Consider the following 18,268-nt stretch of genomic DNA (forward strand, 5'->3'; position numbering starts at 1 on the left):
CTCCCCCAGATGTCTAATAGTAATGTATCTAAAAATGAATTATTTTTTTCTACTAGCCTCACCCATTTTCTCTTTCTCCTGTATCTCAGCAAATGACACTAGGAGGCCATACATTTTTCCAATAAATCCCTTAGAAATCAGTCTTGATTACTTCTTATGTGAGTGAAGGTCTTAAAGGATTGCTGAGAATTTGACAGAATGACAATATACAAATGTGTGGACAGGTTAAGGTGAAACAATAAAGCATAGTATGGTTTTCTGAGGCTTCCAATCATGAGGGAACCATTATAGTGTCCAAGCTTGAAAAGGCAAAGCAAGGAGCAGTTACTGGACCCAGAGGAAATAGGGATCCTCAAATAAGATGTGTGACCTTTGGTGGGGGGTCAAAGCCAACTTTGATAAGGTAGGGAGGGAGCCAGGGAATATATACAATCCAGTTTCACTCTTCCTGCTCTCCAGTCTTAAACTGGTCCAGCCTATTGATGGAGCCCATAATGATTAGCCTTGAAGGCACAGAACAAGGCAGAGATGGGTGGAGAGTAGATCTGGAGGGACACATGGAAAATACACATTTCAGTGATCTTTTCTTTCTTTTACAATCCAGTTTATTCACTAGTGCCTTTGGCTTTATTTATAAAATATGACCTTTCTTATATCAGTTTCTCTATATCTGTTACTTCCACATTCGTCTAACCCATTATTTTTGCCCTGAATTACTGTGATATCTTCCTAACGAATTTTCATTTTCTAATTCAGGCCAGCTTTCAATTCTTTCACATCAAAGAACCTAAGTTTCATATTATAAGTTACAGGCTATGAAAAATGTTCCTACTTAGAATTCAGTTTCCAAATCTCATGAGACTGGAAAATGATCATCCCATCAAGCCTAAACAAACTAGAAGGAAAGAAATAATAAAGAGCAGAAATCAGTGAAATAGAAAAAATGTGCAAGAGAAAAACCAAGTTAAAAATCCTGTTATTTATGAAATTGATTAGTCCAACAAAAAGAATGAAAACACAAATTAGCAATATCAAGAATGAAAAATGAAGCATTAACACATATTACAAAGATATTACAAACATAATTTATAAAACATAAATTAGCTACTATGAAAAATGTGAAGGTGAAAACAACCACACAAAATTTATGGGATGCAGCAAAGGCAGTGCTAAGAGGGAAGTTTATAGCGATACAGGCCTTCATCAGAAAAGAAGAACAATCTCAAGTAAACAATCTAACCCTCCAGCTAAAAGAATTAGAAAAAGAAGAGCAAAAATACCTAAAAGTCAGCAGAAGAAAGGAAATTGTAAAGATCAGGGAGGAAATAAATAAAATAGAGATTTTAAAAAAATAGAAAAAATCAATCAAACCAAAAGCTGGTTTTTTGAAAGGGTAAATAAAATTGACAAACCTCTGGCCAAAATCACAAAGAAGAAAAAAGAGAGAGCACAAATAAGCAAAATAAGAAAGGAAAATGGAGAAGTTACAACAAATAACATAGAAATACAGAATATCATACGAGAATATTATGAAAAACTATATGGAACCAAAATGGATAACCTAGAGGAGATGGACAAGTTTCTGGAAACATACAGTCCACTAAGACTGAATCAGGAAGAAACTGACCACTTGAACAAACCACATCACTAGAAATGAAATAGAATTAGCAATAAAAAACCTCCCTACAAATAAAAGTCTAGGACTGGACAGCTTCTCTGGGGAATTCTACCAAACATACAAAGAAGAACTCATACCAGTCCTTCTCAACTCTTCCAGAAGACTGAAAAGGAGGGAATACTCCCAAACTCATTCTATGAAGCCACCATCACCCTGATACCAAAACCAGGCAAAGATACCACCAAAAAAGAGAATTACAAGCCAATATCACAGATGAACATAGATGCAAAAATCCTTACCAAAATACTAGCAAATAGAATCCAACAGCACATAAAAAAGATTATACATCATGATCAAGTGGGGTTCATCCCAGGGACACAAGGGTGGTTCAACATATGCAAATCAATCAATGTAATACATCACATCAGCAAGAGAAAGGACAAAAACCACATGATCATCTCAATAGATGCAGAAAAATCTTTTGATAAAGTTCAACACCCATTTATGATACAAACTCTCGCCAAAGTGGGTATAGAGGGAACATAGCTAAACATAATAAAAGCTATATATGACAAACCTACAGCCAGCATAGTACTCAATGGTGAAAAACTCAAAAGCTTCCCACTAAAGTCTGGGACAAGACAAGGCTGCCCACTGTCACCACTCCTATTCAACATAGTCTTGGAAGTCCTAGCCACAGCAATCAGGCAAGAGAGAGAAATAAAAGGGATCCAAATTGGAAAAGAAGAGGTAAAAGTGTCACTGTTGCAGATGACATGATACTATATATAGAAAACCCTAAAAGGTCCACACAAAAACTACTAGAAATAATTGAAGAATTCAGCAAGGTTACAGGTTACAAGACTAACGTTCAAAAATCAGTTGCATTTCTTTACACTAACGATGAATCAACAGAAAAAGAAAGTAAAGAAATAATCCCCTTTAAAATAGCACCCAAAGTAATAAAATACCTAGGAGTAAATCTAACCAAGGAGGTGAAAGACTTACACACAGAAAACTATAAAACATTGATTAAGAAAATTAAAGAAGACTTTAAAAAAATGGAAAGATATTCCATACTCCTGGATTGAAAGAATCAATATTGTTAAAATGGTCACACTGCCCAAGGAAATCTACAGATTTAATGCAATCCCTATCATATTACCCAGGATGTATTTCACAGAACTAGGACAAATCATAATAAAATTTATATGGAACCACAAAAGACCTAGAATTGCCAAAGCATTACTGAAGAAAAAGAAAGAGGATGGAGGAATAACTCTCCCAGACTTCAGACAATACTATAGAGCTACAGTCATCAAGACAGCATGGTATTGGTACAAAACCAGACATATGCACCAATGGAACAGAATAGAGAGCCCAGAAATGAACCCACAAACTTTTGGTCAACTCATCTTTGACAAAGGAGGCAAGAATATACAATGGAATAAAGACAGTCTCTTCAGCAAATGGTGTTGGGAAAACTGGACAGCAGCATGTAAAGCAATGAAGCTAGAACACTCCCTTACACCATACACAAAAATAAACTCAAAATGGATCAAAGACTTAAACATAAGACAAGATACAATAAGCCTCCTAGAAGAAAATATAGGCAAAACATTATCTGACATACATCTCAAAAATGTTCTCCTAGGGCAGTCTACCCAAGCAATAGAAATAAAAGCAAGAATAAGCAAATGGGACCTAATTAAACTTACAAACTTCTGCACAGCAAAGGAAACCATAAGTGAAACAAAACGACAACCTATGGAATGGGAGAAAATTTTTGCAAATGAAACCAACAAAGGCTTGATCTCGAGAATATATAAGCAGCTCATATGACTTAATAAGAAAAAAACAAACAACCCAATCCAAAAATGGGCAGAAGACCTAAACAAGCAATTCTCCAAGGAAGAAATACAAATGATCAACAGGCACGTGAAAAAATGCTCAATATCACTAATCATCAGAGAAGTGCAAATCAAAACTATGATGAAGTATCGCCTCACACCAGTCAGAATGGCCATCATTCAAAAGTCTACAAGTGACAAATGCTGGAGAGGCTGTGGAGAAAAGGGAACCTTCCTACACTGCTGGTGGGAATGCAGTTTGGTGCAGCCACTGTGGAAAACAGTATGGAGATTCCTCAAAAGACTAGGAATAGACTTACCATATGACCCAGGAATCCCGCTCCTGGGCATCAATCCAGAAGGAACCCTGCTTCAAAATGACCCCTGCACCCCAATGTTCATAGCAGCACTACTTACAATAGCTAAGACATGGAAACAGCCTAAATGTCCATCAACAGATGACTGGATAAAAAAGAAGTGGTATATTTATACAATGGAATACTATTCAGCCATAAAAATGACAACATAATGTCATTTGCAGCAACATGGATGTTCGTGGAGAATGTCATTCTAAGTGAAGTAAGCCAGAAAGAGAAAGAAAAATACCATATGACATCGCTCATATGCGGAATCTAAAAAAAAAAACCAAACAAACATAAAATCAAAACAGAAACAGACTCATAGACATAGAATACAAACTTGTGGTTGCCAAGGGGGCAAGGAGTGGGAAGGGATAGACTGGGATTTCAAAATGTAGAATAGATAAACAAGATTATACTGTATAGCACAGAGAAATATATACAAGATCTTATGGTAGCTCATAATGAAAAAAAATGTGACAATGAATATGCATATGTTCATGTATAACTGAAAAATTGTGCTCTACACTGGAATTTGACACAACATTGTAAAATGACTACAACTCAATAAAAAATGTTTAAAAAAAAAAGAAAAGAAAAATGTGAAGGTGGTAAATTGGACAATCTGGTGAATGGACAAATTCATTGTAAAAAAACTTACAAATTTAGCAGAAGAAGAAATAGAAAATGTGAGTGGTCTGTTTAACAATTCATCATATAAAAAAGAAAAAAAAACAGTTTATCATAAAGAAAACCCTATGCCTAAACATTATGGAAGAAATTGTGTCAATCTTGCAAAAACTCCTACAGAAAATATAAAAAGGGAACACTTCCTAACTTTTTTGTAAGTCTAGAATAAAATTGTTTCCAAAATCTAATGAGGCTATTTAAGGAAAACAATACAGACCAAACTTTCATAATCACAAATGCAAAAATCTTTAACAAACTATTAGCAAATCAAAACCAGTGACATACAAAAAGATACTACATCATGAACAAGTGAGTTTTATTCCAGGAAATAATTTTTTTTAACATTTAGTACATTTTACCACTAACAAAGAAAAAGACAAAAATTATACAATCATCTTGATATGTGAAATAAATAAATAGCATTTGACAAAATATAAGACCCATTCATGATGAAAATTCTTAGCAAACTAGAACTAGAGGGTAATTTCCTGAGTCTGTTAAGGAATATCCCCCAAAACAAACAAACAAAAAACTACAAAAGACATCATACTCAATATTGAAATGTTAAAAGCATACCCTAACATTAAGGATAAAACAAGCATGTCTGCTATTACAATCTCCACTCAGCGTTGTACTCAAGGTCCTTGCCATTGAAATAAGAGGATAGAAAGAACTAAAAGACATACAAGTTGGAAAGGAAGGATGAAAACTGTTATTAATTGAATTTTCTTCTAGGAGTTTCAGTTTCCAGTCTTATATTTAAGTCTTTAATTCATTTTGAGTTTATTTTCATATATGGTGTGAGAAAGCAGTCCAGTTCGATTCTTTTGCATGTAGCTGTCCAGTTTTCCCAACACCATTTATTGAAAGGGCTAGCTTTTCCCCACTGTATATTCTCACCTCCTTTGTTATGGATTAATTGCCCATATAAGTGTGGATTCATTTCTGGGCTCTCTGTTCTACTAATCCATTATGTCTGTTTTTGTGCCAGTATTATAGTTTGATTTCTGTAGCTTTATCATATAATTTGAACTCAGCAATGTGATGCCTCCAGCTTTGTTCTTGCCCAAAATTGCTTTGGCTATTCAGGATTTTTTGTTTTTCCATACCAATTTTAGGATTGTTTTTTCTATTTTTATGAAAAATGCCATTGGAATTTTGACAGGGATTGCATCAAATTTGTAAATTGCTTTGGGTAGTATGGACATTTTAACAATATTAATTATTCTAATTTATAAACATGGAATATCTATCCATTTATTTGTGTCTTCTTCAATTTATTTCATCAGTGTTTTAGTTTTTAGTGTACACTTGACTAAATTTATTCCTAAGTATTTTATTGTTTTTGATGCTATTGAGAATGGATTGTTTTCTTAATTTCTTTTTCAGATGGTTTGTTGTAAATGGATAAAAACAATTTATTTTTGTATGTTTGTACCCTGCAACTTTACTGAATCTGCTTATTTTAACAGTTTTTTTGGTGAAGTTTTTAGGGCTTTCTATATATAAGGCTCTTTCTTCTTTAGTGGTTATGCTCAAGTGCATTTTTTCTCCATTAAGAGAAAAGAACGCTAGGCGATGCTTCAAGAAAGAGCAACTCTTCTCAGACAAGCGAGCCTCACTGTGGCAGCAGCTTGCGCCTGCGCACTATTCGTGGCAGGCCCGAGTTGCATGCTGGGATCAATCGGACCAGCCCAGTTCTAGGCTTGGGAGGCGGTCCTCTCGGGCTGTATTTCCCAGTGGCCACCGCGCTGAATTAGCGGCCCACTTCTGCTCCCCATGGTCGTTGACTTAGTGAGGTGAGGCCTTCAGGTCCTAGGAAGAACTTAGTGTCTGTGTGAGGCCTCTGCAGTCCTACAGACCGGTCAGTGTGGCTGGGAGAGAGGGGCGCTTAGGAGGAGGAGCCGGGGGCGATGACTGACGCATGATGGAGAGTGCTGCCGTGCTGCCGTGCAGCCCTGAGGAGAGGAGGGGCGGGGGTGGGGAGCGTGCCTTCCCAAGTGGCCGACCAGAGTGTGGGCGTGAGAGTGCACATCGTGCACCACACACGGTGTGCAGGGTTCCCGCGTGCTGCTGTGGCGGGGAGACTGGGTGTGCTTTGCTGTGGCTGTGTGAATGTCAGTGGGACCCGTGGCCCTCTTTTGTTTCTCCCTCACAGGCACAGGGGCTGCAGGAGAGCAATGGCCCCAGTAGGAAGGTCAGATATTGAGCCTAGAATGAAACGTTTTTTTTAAGAAGGCACAGACCTGGAACTGGGACGGGAATTTAAGAGCTGGAAGTGCCTCTGAGGGTCCCCCAGGAGGACAGCTATGCGTTGAGAACCACAGCATTCTCAGAGCTCTGTCCCCAGGAATCAGATGCGAACTCAGGGACCGATTCCTCTATTTACTTCCGTCCCATTTTGTGCAATGTGAGGGAAGGTGTGGCTCTGAAGGTGCTTTCATATTTAGTCTGGGTTGCAAGAAAAGCCTAGGGAGTCATGCTTGACTTCTCCCGCTCCAGTCGTACCATTATCCAAAAGAACCCCAAAGAGGATGAGTTTTATTGCTACACGTCTGAAAGTCAAGGGTGAGTTCATACTTGGTTTTTGTTTGGGAAATGCGCTTTTACTTTTTCAATATAGATGTTATGAGAAGTTTTGCAGCCCACCATTGTGGTACCCCATTATTCCTCATCTCTCCATTTAACTGTTAATTTAGTCATTTGGCAAATCGTTCACCTCTTCCAGTGCACTTGATTTTTTTCTAAGATGATATGGAAATAAACCGCCAGAGATGAATGTTAAAGCTATGTTTCAGACCCTGATTTGGTAAGGAGGAAATTAGTGTTTAGGCAGAATTCCACATCAGATATCTTGTTTTTTGAGGGCATACTTTTCAAAGCAAATGAAGAATGGAGATAGATGATTTCAATCAGCCTGTTAGTCTCTCAGGAGTGGGAAAGGAATAGCACAGAAGTTGGTATTAGTAGGAGGCAGGGAGTCTCATCAGTTTAAATTTGTAGTGCAGGTCTCCTTTGAGGTTTGGCAACTCAACTTATGTTTTGGACTTCTTTTTTATGTGCCTTTTTGAGAAGGAGTACAGTGCTGTGGTTAAGAATAGGGACTGTGGATCCAGAGTATCTGGATTGGCATCATGGCTCTGTCTCTTTCTAGCTATCTCAGGCTTGTAATGAACATTAGGTAAGTTAAATGTGTAAAGCCCCCTAGAGCATTGCCAGGCATATAGTAAGTTTTAGCTGTTCTTTATGTATGGCCATTAAAAATTTTTTTTATTGAGGTATAATCGATTTACAATGTGTTAATTTCTAGTGTACAGCATAGTGATTCAGTTATATATATAGTGAAAAGGAATATATATAATATATAATATGAAAAGCAGTATATATTTTTTTCATTGTATGCTATTACAAGGTATTAAATACAGTTCCCTGTTCTATACAAGGTAAGACCTTATTGTATAGAAAATATATATCTAGAAAAAAGTAGAAAATACATACCAATTTTATATGTATTAGTTAGTATCTGCAAATTCTGGCCTCTATTTATCCCTCCACCCCACCTTCCCCTTGGTAACCATAGGTTTGTTTTCTGTGTCTGTGGGTCTGTTTCTGTTTTGTAAATATGCTAATTTGTGTCATTTTTTCTTTTAGATTCCACATATAAGTGATGAATAATATTTTTCTTTCTCTTTCTGGCTTCACTTAGTATGACAATCTCCAGGTCCATCCATGTTGCTGCAAATAGCATTATTCTTTTTTATGACTGAGTAGTATTCCATTGTATAAGTATACCACAACTTCTTTATCCAGTCATATGTTGATGGCCATTTAGGTTGCTTCCATTTCTTGGCTATTGTAAATAGTGCTGCTATGAACATTGGGGTGCATGTATCATTTTTTTTTGCATGTATCATTTTGAATTGGAGTTTCCTCTTGATATATGCCCAGGAGTGGGATTTTAGCATATTCCCCTCAACTTTCTGCACAACAGGAACATTAGTAATATGTGATACATTGTGATTGCTGCCTGCATTTTAAGAAAATGAGTGAGATACTCAAGTGATTTAGAATAGAAATTCTTAACCTGAGTTCCTGTGATTCTATTTATGGTTTCAGGGGACCACAAACCCCTTGAAATAGTATATTGACATGGTTAGAACATTTTAAATGTGGGTTTTGAGGGGAGAGAAAGTATATAGTAATTTCATGAGAATATCAAAAGTGTGCATGACAGTGATCTAGTAGTTCTCAACCAGGGGTGATTGCCCTCCAGGGGACATTTGGTAATACTTAGAAACAATTTTTGTTGCTGTACTGGGGGGCAATGGTACTTGGATCCTGCGGGTAGAAGTCAGGGATGCTACTAAACATTCTGCAATGCACAGAATAGCCCTCTCACCCCAACTCCCCAAAAAGAACTGTTGGGCTCAGTATGTCAGTAATGCCAAGATTTAGAAATCTTACTCTAGAGTCAAAAGACTATGATACCTGGGGTGACATTTAAAATGATCTTGTACAAACTGAGTAGTTAAACAAATCACACTAGACTCATGTGGTAGAATATTATATGCTTAATAAAATTAAGTTTATAAGGAATCATGAAAAAAATATTTGATATAATGTTAAGCAGTATTCATGTTATGAACAATAGTATTCAAGAAAATGTTCCATTGTAGTTGAATCTTATTTACTAAATGAGGGTTTTATAAAGCATTTTGTAAGGATGATATCCAAAATGATATTTTAATTGGTTATTAAGTGCAGAAGAGAACTGAAATACTATATATTTCACGCATTTTCTTAACTCAGTCTGCAGATGCCACTTACTGCATTGTGTTCTTTCACAGAAGAATCTTGATAATAAAAGTGTCTAATGATATTGGTAAGATACAACTAAAGGATATTAGAACGGGTTAATATTATTTCTTTAAGTCACTTTGATTTCTCTGATGACCCTTGTGACAAGCTCAGTTTTTTAATAGTTGGAAGTATTGACTTCATGATAACTGTTCTTATTTTTAATTTGGAAGTAGCTTTATTGTGTATTTTTGATGATGTAATAGTGTGGAGCTGTTCTTACTAAGTAACTTAAAAAGAAGAAAGTTAGTATTATAGTCCCACTCTAGAGATGGTCATTATTGATGTTTTGGTTTATATTTTTCCAGTTGTATTTTCTGTGTGGGTATGTGAGAATCAGTTTGAAAAACGAATCCAATTCAGTCACGGTTTTCATTCATTTCTGGGTCTGTGGAGAGAAGAGCAAAGTGTCAGTGCCTCTCCCTCTGAAGCGTCTGTGCCAGAAGGCACCTTTTCTCTAGTCTCTGTGAGAACCCTTTTTGCTAATATTATTATTTAGGAATTGCATTCTCCAGGCAAGGCTCTGAATATTCTTGTGTAGCATTCGAGGAAAGCAGGCCTTATACTATATTTTACTATATGACATATAAGAAAAAGGAAAATAGTAGAATTAAGTTTCTTTAACAAATGTGACTTTCTTTATCCTCAATAATAATAATACATACAAGCAGTTACTAATATGTAGTTATGTATTTTAGTTGCATTTTCTTACTTTTCTTTCCGACAACCCTTTGTGCTACTCTTATTTTTATTTTCCTAATAAGGAAACAGGCACTGAGCAGTTACTAATTGTCCTTGTTCAGATTCACATCCTGAATACGAAAACAAAATTTGTTTGTTTGTTTTACTAATGACAGGGTACCATATCTGAAATTAGGTATACTTTTAAAATCCTGCTTGCCTCACTTTGTAATTCATCATTAACTTTTTTCTTCATCAGTTGTTTGGACATCATAAATGAAAAATGGCCTGATATGCCATCATATAGCAGACCATAGTTTATTTAACTATCTGCCAGCTGATTAGATATTAAAGTTTCTGATTTTTGGTTATCATGTGGTATTCTCTGATGGTCATTCTTGTGCATTTATTATGTGTGCTTTCATAGCTGTTTTCTATGGAAAATTCCTAGAATTGGAATTTGGGTTAATCATAAGATGGTCAGGTACCTGCAATATGGTGGATACTTGCAGTGTGATATTTGGAAGATGTAATGACTAAAAAGAAACTGCCACCATATTTAAATTTCTTATTATCCAGTAAAGAAGATCAAATCTGAATAAGAATGGCAGAGTATTTATTATAAAGTCCATTAGAGAAAGTCATCTATCATACTTTGAGAGTTTACAGGAAATTGACATTTTTTTTAGTCTATATTCACCAGACTTTGACCAAATTATAGTAAGCCCATAGGATTTCTGTAGAGTTAAATAAAATAATGTGGTAGGATTTGTACCTTACTTTGAAATTCTAAATATGTTAGATGCAAAGTGACCTAACAGAAGATGATTCAGCAGTTGTGAAGAGGACATCGCAGCTAAAATGTTAGGTTCAGAAACATAATAAACCTTTGTGAAGAAGACATGAAAGAAGCAGCAAATGAGACTGTCATTGACACATACAAGATATTGCTTATGGACTTATAGACATTTTTCCTAGAAATTATTCTAACAGATAAAAATAGACATCTTAGTGTTAGTTCAAGGATTGGGAAATAAAAGAAACAAAACCGTAAGTAGAAACAAGAACTCATTAGAGTCCTGAGTTTTTCCTGCAAGTTCCCATTTTTCCTAGTTTTACTCTATCTACATTTCAAAATAAATAGCCATTATATACTGTAATCTCATGTTAATAATCTTCATTTTGTGTTAATTCTGTATGAATGTATGTGTGCGTGATTGTATCTCTAGTCAGTCTGGTTGCTTGAACTTTTTTCTCTTCTAGACTCTGAAGTAAGTGGTCACAGGAACAGTATTCCCAGAGTATTTGTATCTTGATAACAGTTTGCAGTCTTATTTTTTCTAAATATAACAATTGAGATACAATTCACGTACCGTAAAATTCACCCATTTAAAGCGTACAATTAAATAGTTTTTCACAAAGTTGTGCATCTATCACTGTAATCAATTTTTAAACATTTTCATTCACCCCAAAAAGAAATCCCATACCCAGTAACTCCTCATTTTCCCTCAATATATTTTCTAATTTTCATGATTATTTCTTTGAATCAAGAGTACTCTTTCTTTTATTTCCCAGGTTTTTATATTGATAATGTTCAAACCTAGAGAAAAGTTAAAAGAATAATAATTGAATTCCATTTAAAACCATTATGTAGATTCACCAGTTGCTGACATTTTCCCACATTTGCTGTATGTACTTATGTATCTAAATGATTTAAACCTTTTTTGCTGAACCATATGATAGTAAGTCATGACACCAGATACTTAAATACTTCAGCTTGCATCTCCTAAGAATAGGACATTATCCTAAATAACCTTTCATTATTCCTAATTAATTTCATTATCCTAATTAAACTAAACAAGCTATCATTATCACATCTAGGAAAGTTATTCTTTCAGGGTTATGTTCTAAAGTATAGTTGATAGTTAAATTTCTCCTGTTTCCTTTTTCTTTATTATTATTATTATTACTATTATTTTTGGTTTTATGTGAGCATGTTTCAATTCAGGGTCAAAACAAAGTTCATGAATTGATTTATTGTTAGGTTTCTTTAGTCCTTTTTTAATCTAAAGAACTTTTGTACCTTAAAATTGTTTTATTTTATTATTTCTTTTACTTTGGCTTTTTTTTTTTTTTCAGTCAAATCCAGGCCAGTTTTCTTAAAGCATGGCATTCTGAATTGGTGTGATTTAAACATTTTCTCTTAAGTTGGTTCAGAAAACTCCATGGTGGATGCATAATTCCAATAGCATTCTGTGAAGAATCACATAATATCCTGTCTCTGTATAGATTACTATAATTTTGATCAACCACTTCCAAATAAATTAATAATAGCATGAATATATTATGGTCAATCAGAGAATATATGATTTTACTCCTTTGAAGTATGTTGAGACTTTCTTTATATTATAGTGCAGTGTATGTTCAAATTATATAAAGTGGTGTGTGATTGAAAAAGGAACATGTATTTGTAGTGTCAGGTTTGTTTTGTGTTTTATGTAAATTTGTTTATTTAATTTTTAAAAATACATACTTTTGCAAATTACTGAAAGAGGTATGTTAGAATCTCCCATTCAGTTTATGGATCTCTCTATTTTCCTTTGTATTTTGTTAGGAGCATAAGAATATTTAATATCTCTTTATAATAATGGCCATAATACAGGTACATTATAGAAAACTGGTAGAGACTAGTCCAAATTAAAAATTTAACCCCGACAATCACACTTTTTAGTAATTCCTACTTCAGCACCCTCCTCCTACACCTTTACACACACATATAGTTATTTCTGTCGAGCAAAATGAGATCATACTGAAATTGTTGCTTTATAACCTGCTTTTTTCAGTCAGTGGTTATCACATATCAATATATAGTTCCCTTTATGTTGTTCTTGTTTTATATGAATGCTATAGTAGCATTACAGCTACATATATTGAAAGCCCCATCACACAATGATACAGTTTTTCTTTCAACCATTGCACATGCTCTAAAGAACTCAAGAGAAAAAAATGGTCTATTAAATTTACTCAGATATTTACCATTTCTTTTGCTTCTCCTTCATTCCTAGTGTTCCACGTTTTCTTCTGATATCATTTCCTTTTGGTCTGAAGAACTTCCTTTAGCAAGTCTTTTAGAGTAGGCCTGTTGGTGACAAAGTTTTCTACCATCTAAAAATGTCTTTATCTCATCTTCATTTCTGATCAGTATTTTTTCAGGGTATAGAATTTGGAGTTGAATTTTTCTTTCAGCACTTTAAAATGTTGTGCCACTTCCCTTTGGCCCCCATGGTTTCTGATGAGAAGCCTAGAGTCATTTGAATCATTATTTGGATATTGTATAGGTAATGAGTTTGGGGTTTTTTAAGGTGCTTTCAAGTATTTTTTTCCTTTGCTTTAGTTTTTACCAGTTTGATTATGATGAGTAGGGGTATGGATTTCTTTAGGTTTATTCTCTTTGGGGTGCAATGAGGTTTTTGTCTGTAGGTTTATGAGTTTTGCCAAACTCGGGAAGGTTTTAGCCCCTTTTCTTCAACACTTTTTTCTGCTGTGCACATTTTGCCTCTTCTTCTGGGATGCTAATGATGTTAATGTCAGAACTTTTTTTATTGTCGTCCTGGTCCTTGTTGCTGTGTTCATTTGTTTTTCAGTCTTTTTTTCTTTCATTATGATAAGCCTCTCCCAGTAGCTTATTTTTTGTATTATAAACCTTTACTCTCAGCCTAATTTCCTTTATTTATCAGTAATTCTCCAATCTATTTAGCACATTATGTGCTATGGACTTATTATTCAGTGATGAATGCCATTAGGATTGTGTCTGCCGTTGTGGATTTGGGGATAAGACAATATGCAGAATAAGAAATGAGTTAATGAATGAATGAACGAAAATGTAATTGAAACACAGTTATGAAGGCAAGGAATGGAGCTCTAGAATAGAGAGTAAAGGACAGGGATTTATTTAGGTAGGGCCCAGCAGGTAAAGCTATTCTGAGGAAGACATTTACCCTGAGACTTATAAGATAAAAAGGATGTTTCTTACAAAGAGCACAGGCCAGAGGATTCTTGGGAGATGAAACGGTCTGAGCAAAGCATGAAGATATGGAAAAAAGGTTGTGTCATGTTCTAGGTACAAAAAAGAGGCAGCGTGAAAGACATAAGGCACAGTGGCTTGATATGAATTCTTATTATCCATGGTAAAGGTTTTGGATTTTTATAGTAAAAACGAAGCATTCAAACCAATTTTAAATACAGATTCTTAAACTAATCTGCATCAGAATCATCTGATAGAGATGTTAAAAATACAGCTTCTCAAGATTTATTCCTAAAAGTTCTTATTCTGTTTATCTGAGTTACTTGAATATCAATACCTGTAACAAGTTTATGAAATGATTTTGATTAACAGCTAAATTCCACAAAATTAATCTGCTCCCCTATTGTGAACATCACCATCTTACATAAATTATCTTTGTTATTAGAGCTCTTCTTAATCCTTTTTTCAAATTCTCTGAAAGTATTTTAGGTTTAAGCCATTCTTTAATGGATTTTGTATGTGTGTTACAGGAAAATATGTGTTTTCTTTCAGATCTTGAGTCAAATTATGGAGCTGAGAAGTTATCACCAGAAAATGAGATTTATGAAATAAATTTGCTCGAACAAGGTATAAAGCAAGTAAGTAAAACCCTTGGCCTCAAAGCCTTCAGTTTTAGAAATAACTCAAAATATAAAAGGAGATTTGAGAGACAACAGGGACATCAAGAGGGATCCATCAGTCAAAAGATAAGCAGCTATGAAAAAATGCCTACTTATTATGCTTCTCTTACTCACAATACAGATAAATCATATGAATGTAAGGAATGTGGGAAGTACTTTAGTCATGGTTCAAATCTTATGCAGCATCAGAGTATTTATATGGGAGAGAAACCATATGAATGTGAGGAATGTGGGAAGAACTTTAGACTTCATGTATAACTTACGCAACATCAGAAATTTCATACTGGTGAGAAACCCTTTAAATGTAAGGAATGTGGGAAAGCTTTTAGTCTTCCCACCCAGCTTAATCATCATAAAAACATTCACATAGGCGAGAAGCCATTTAAGCATAAGGAATGTGATAAGACCTTTAATCATGATTCATACCTTGCTCAACATCAGAGTATTCATGCAGGTGTAAAACCATATGAATGTAATGAATGTGGAAAAGGCTTTAATCATGGTCCAAACCTTATACAGCATCAGAAAATGCATTCTAGTGAGAAACACTTTTTATGTAAGGAATGTGGGAAGGCCTTTAGTCTTCTGATACAGCTGGCTCAACATCAGTACATTCATACTGATGAGAAACCATTTGAATGCAAAGAATGTGGGAAAGCCTTCAGTTGTGGCTTGAACCTTGTTCAGCATCAGAGAATTCACAATGGTGAGAAACCCTTTGATTGTAAGGAATGTGGGAAGGCCTTTCAACACCATTACCAGTTTCTCAGACATTACAGAAATCACACTGGTGAGAACCCCTATGAATGTAAGGAATGTGGGAAATACTTTACTGATGGTAGAGACCTTAGAGTACATCAGAGAATTCATACCAATGAGACCATATCAGTGTAAGGAATGTGGGAAGGCTTTTAGTCATAGCTTAAACCTTCAACATGTTAAAATTCATACTGGTGAGAAACCCTGTGAAGGTAAGGAATGTGAAAAGGCTTTTAGCAATAATTACAAACTTACTGTACATCAGAGAAGTCATACTGGTGTGAAACTCTCTGAATGTAAGGAATGTGGGAAAGCTTTTAGACTTAGTTAAGTCTTTACTGTGCATCAGAGAGTTCATACTGCTATGAAATCCTATGAATGTAAAGAATGTGGAAAGACCTTTAGTTTTATTTCAAACCTTGTTCAACATGCGAGAATTCATAGTGGTGAAAAACCTTATAAATGTAAGGAATGTGGTAAGGCTTTTAGACTTAGTTCAGTTTTTATTGCCCATCAAAGAATTCGTACAGGTCTGAAACCCTATGAATGTAAAGAATGCCAGAAAGCCTTTACTATGAATGATCAGCTTACTCAACATCAGAAAATTCATAATCATCAGAAGTCTTATGAATATAAGGAATATGGACAAGTCTTCACTGGGTATGAACAACTTACTCAGCATCAGAGAATTCATACTGGTGAGAAATCCTATGACTATAAAAGATGTGGAAACACCTTTCATCCTGATCTGATGTTTGCCCAACAGTGCAGTATTCATACTGGTAAGAAGTCAGATTAAGTAACGTTAAAAGACTTACAATCACAGTAAACACCTTAGAGTTCAGAAAAGACATTCTCTAGTGAGAATATAGGGTAGCCTTCATAGTCATAATTTACTAACCATAAATATATTTTACTAGATATGTTAATTTCATAAATTTGGAAAAGCCTTCAAATTCACTAGAGAAAAACTCACTGGAAGAAATGTAGGAAAAGGTCTACCTGAAGCACATACTTTATTATCATTGCCATTTCACTGCCTGTGTGATATGAGGCTAGATGTTTTATCCTCATTTTGCACTATTGGTAAATGGCAACAATAAAGAGTACTTAGTAGCACAGTTATGGGAATAAATGTGTTGTAGTACTTACGAGATCCTTGAAATAGTATTTGGCACATGCCTGTACTCATAAAGAATGGCTTTACTTTGTTGTTTCACTTGCATTACTGTTATTGATGTGAGAGAAAATTGTATTATTGTGAGTAGTTTAGAAGAGCCACATCCATTCATCTGTAATTAAATTTTAAATAACTTATACTTGATAAAATCTAGTGGAAGGTAAAGAACGTGAGAGGATTCTCAGTAAGGCCTCATTCCTTAAGTTACATCAAAAAGTTAATGCTGGAAAGAAACCCTGTGGATTTTGTGAATGGGAAAATGTTGAAAATAACAGCTGTTGAAGAATCTGGGAGAGTTTTTAAAATGATTTGCCTATAAAAGTTTCAACAGGCAGAAAATGTGTAATTTATGTTCTCTGTCCAGAAGTAAAGACAATTTAATAACAGCAAAAATAGAAACTATCCACATATATTATCCAGCTCTTTATCATGAAAATTGTTACGCATAAAGAATAAACACCCAAATACTCCTGTCTAGATTCAAAGTTGTTAGCAATTTAACATCTTTATTTTTCTGTGTATTTTTTGTTGTACCATTGAGAATATGTTTTAGACATCATGATACTGTACCCCTTATTACATCAGTATGTATTTCCCAAACATAAAGACAGTCTTAGATATAGCCATAGCACCATAATTACCCATAAGGAAATTACCCATAATTCAATAATAACTATTCTGTATGCAGATTTCTTCATTGGTGTCTAAAATGCTTTTTTATAGCTGTTTATTTTCTAGAGAGAATGAATTCCAGATTCTGCATTGTTTTTGGTTGTTAGCTCTCATTAGCCTCTTTTCGTCTGCAACAGTGACTCTCAAATTTTCTTGGGTATCAGAATCACCTGTGGAACTTGGTAAACTACAAAGGTCCAGGCCTTATCCTACCTCAGTGACTCTGAGCCTCTGAATATTTCACTAGCTCTCCAGGTGATTTTGATGGGCACCACTGTTAGAGAGCCATTGGTCTAGAACATTTCTCTTCATTTTAAAAAATAATGTTGACTTTTTGAGAAATCCAGGAAAATTATCTACCGTGTGCTTAGGTTTTTTTGTTTCTTTATAATGTCATTTAGCCTTACTCTGACCTTTGTTATTTTCTGTACAAAGGAAGTTATGTCTAGAGGTTTCATTAGTTTCACATTAAATGTTTGAGGGAAGAGTACTTTGTAGGTTATGTTTGTCATACTGCAACACATCAGAAAACATTTAAGGACAGGCCATCCCATTCTTAGTGAAACTGAGATAATGGCTCTGGATCTCCATTGTAAAGATGTGGTTTGCAGTTGGTAAGCAATTTGTGTGGAGAGACTTTGTCATCTCTCTGGAAATTTATAATCATGTGTATTTAAATCCTGGATCAAACAGAAATAAAAATTGAAATAGACTATTCAGGAATGAATGACATTAAGATGTCAACATAATTGAACTTATGGAATGTGGCTGAAGCTGCATTCTGTAAAAAATCTGTATCCTTCAAGTATATACAGGAAACCAAGATTCTTTTGACCAGAACCTTGTTTTGTCATTATTCAGTACTTGATCCCCAGTGTATGTTGAAACATCATTGCAT

General features: G+C 34.8%; 1 long non-coding RNA gene across 9 annotated transcripts in view; it reads left to right on the plus strand.

The window, feature by feature from the left end:
- Positions 1–18,268, plus strand: part of LOC123614609 (uncharacterized) — a 93,941-nt gene that overhangs the window by 49,496 nt on the left and 26,177 nt on the right. For all 9 annotated transcript variants that reach the window (XR_012509034.1, XR_012509032.1, XR_012509027.1 and 6 more), the window contains one exon: positions 14,632–14,717. This is a non-coding gene — a long non-coding RNA (uncharacterized LOC123614609). The remainder of the gene's footprint in view (positions 1–14,631; positions 14,718–18,268) is intronic.

The sequence above is a fragment of the Camelus bactrianus genome, chromosome 9 (genome assembly GCF_048773025.1).
Source record: "Camelus bactrianus isolate YW-2024 breed Bactrian camel chromosome 9, ASM4877302v1, whole genome shotgun sequence".
NCBI lineage: Eukaryota > Metazoa > Chordata > Mammalia > Artiodactyla > Camelidae > Camelus > Camelus bactrianus.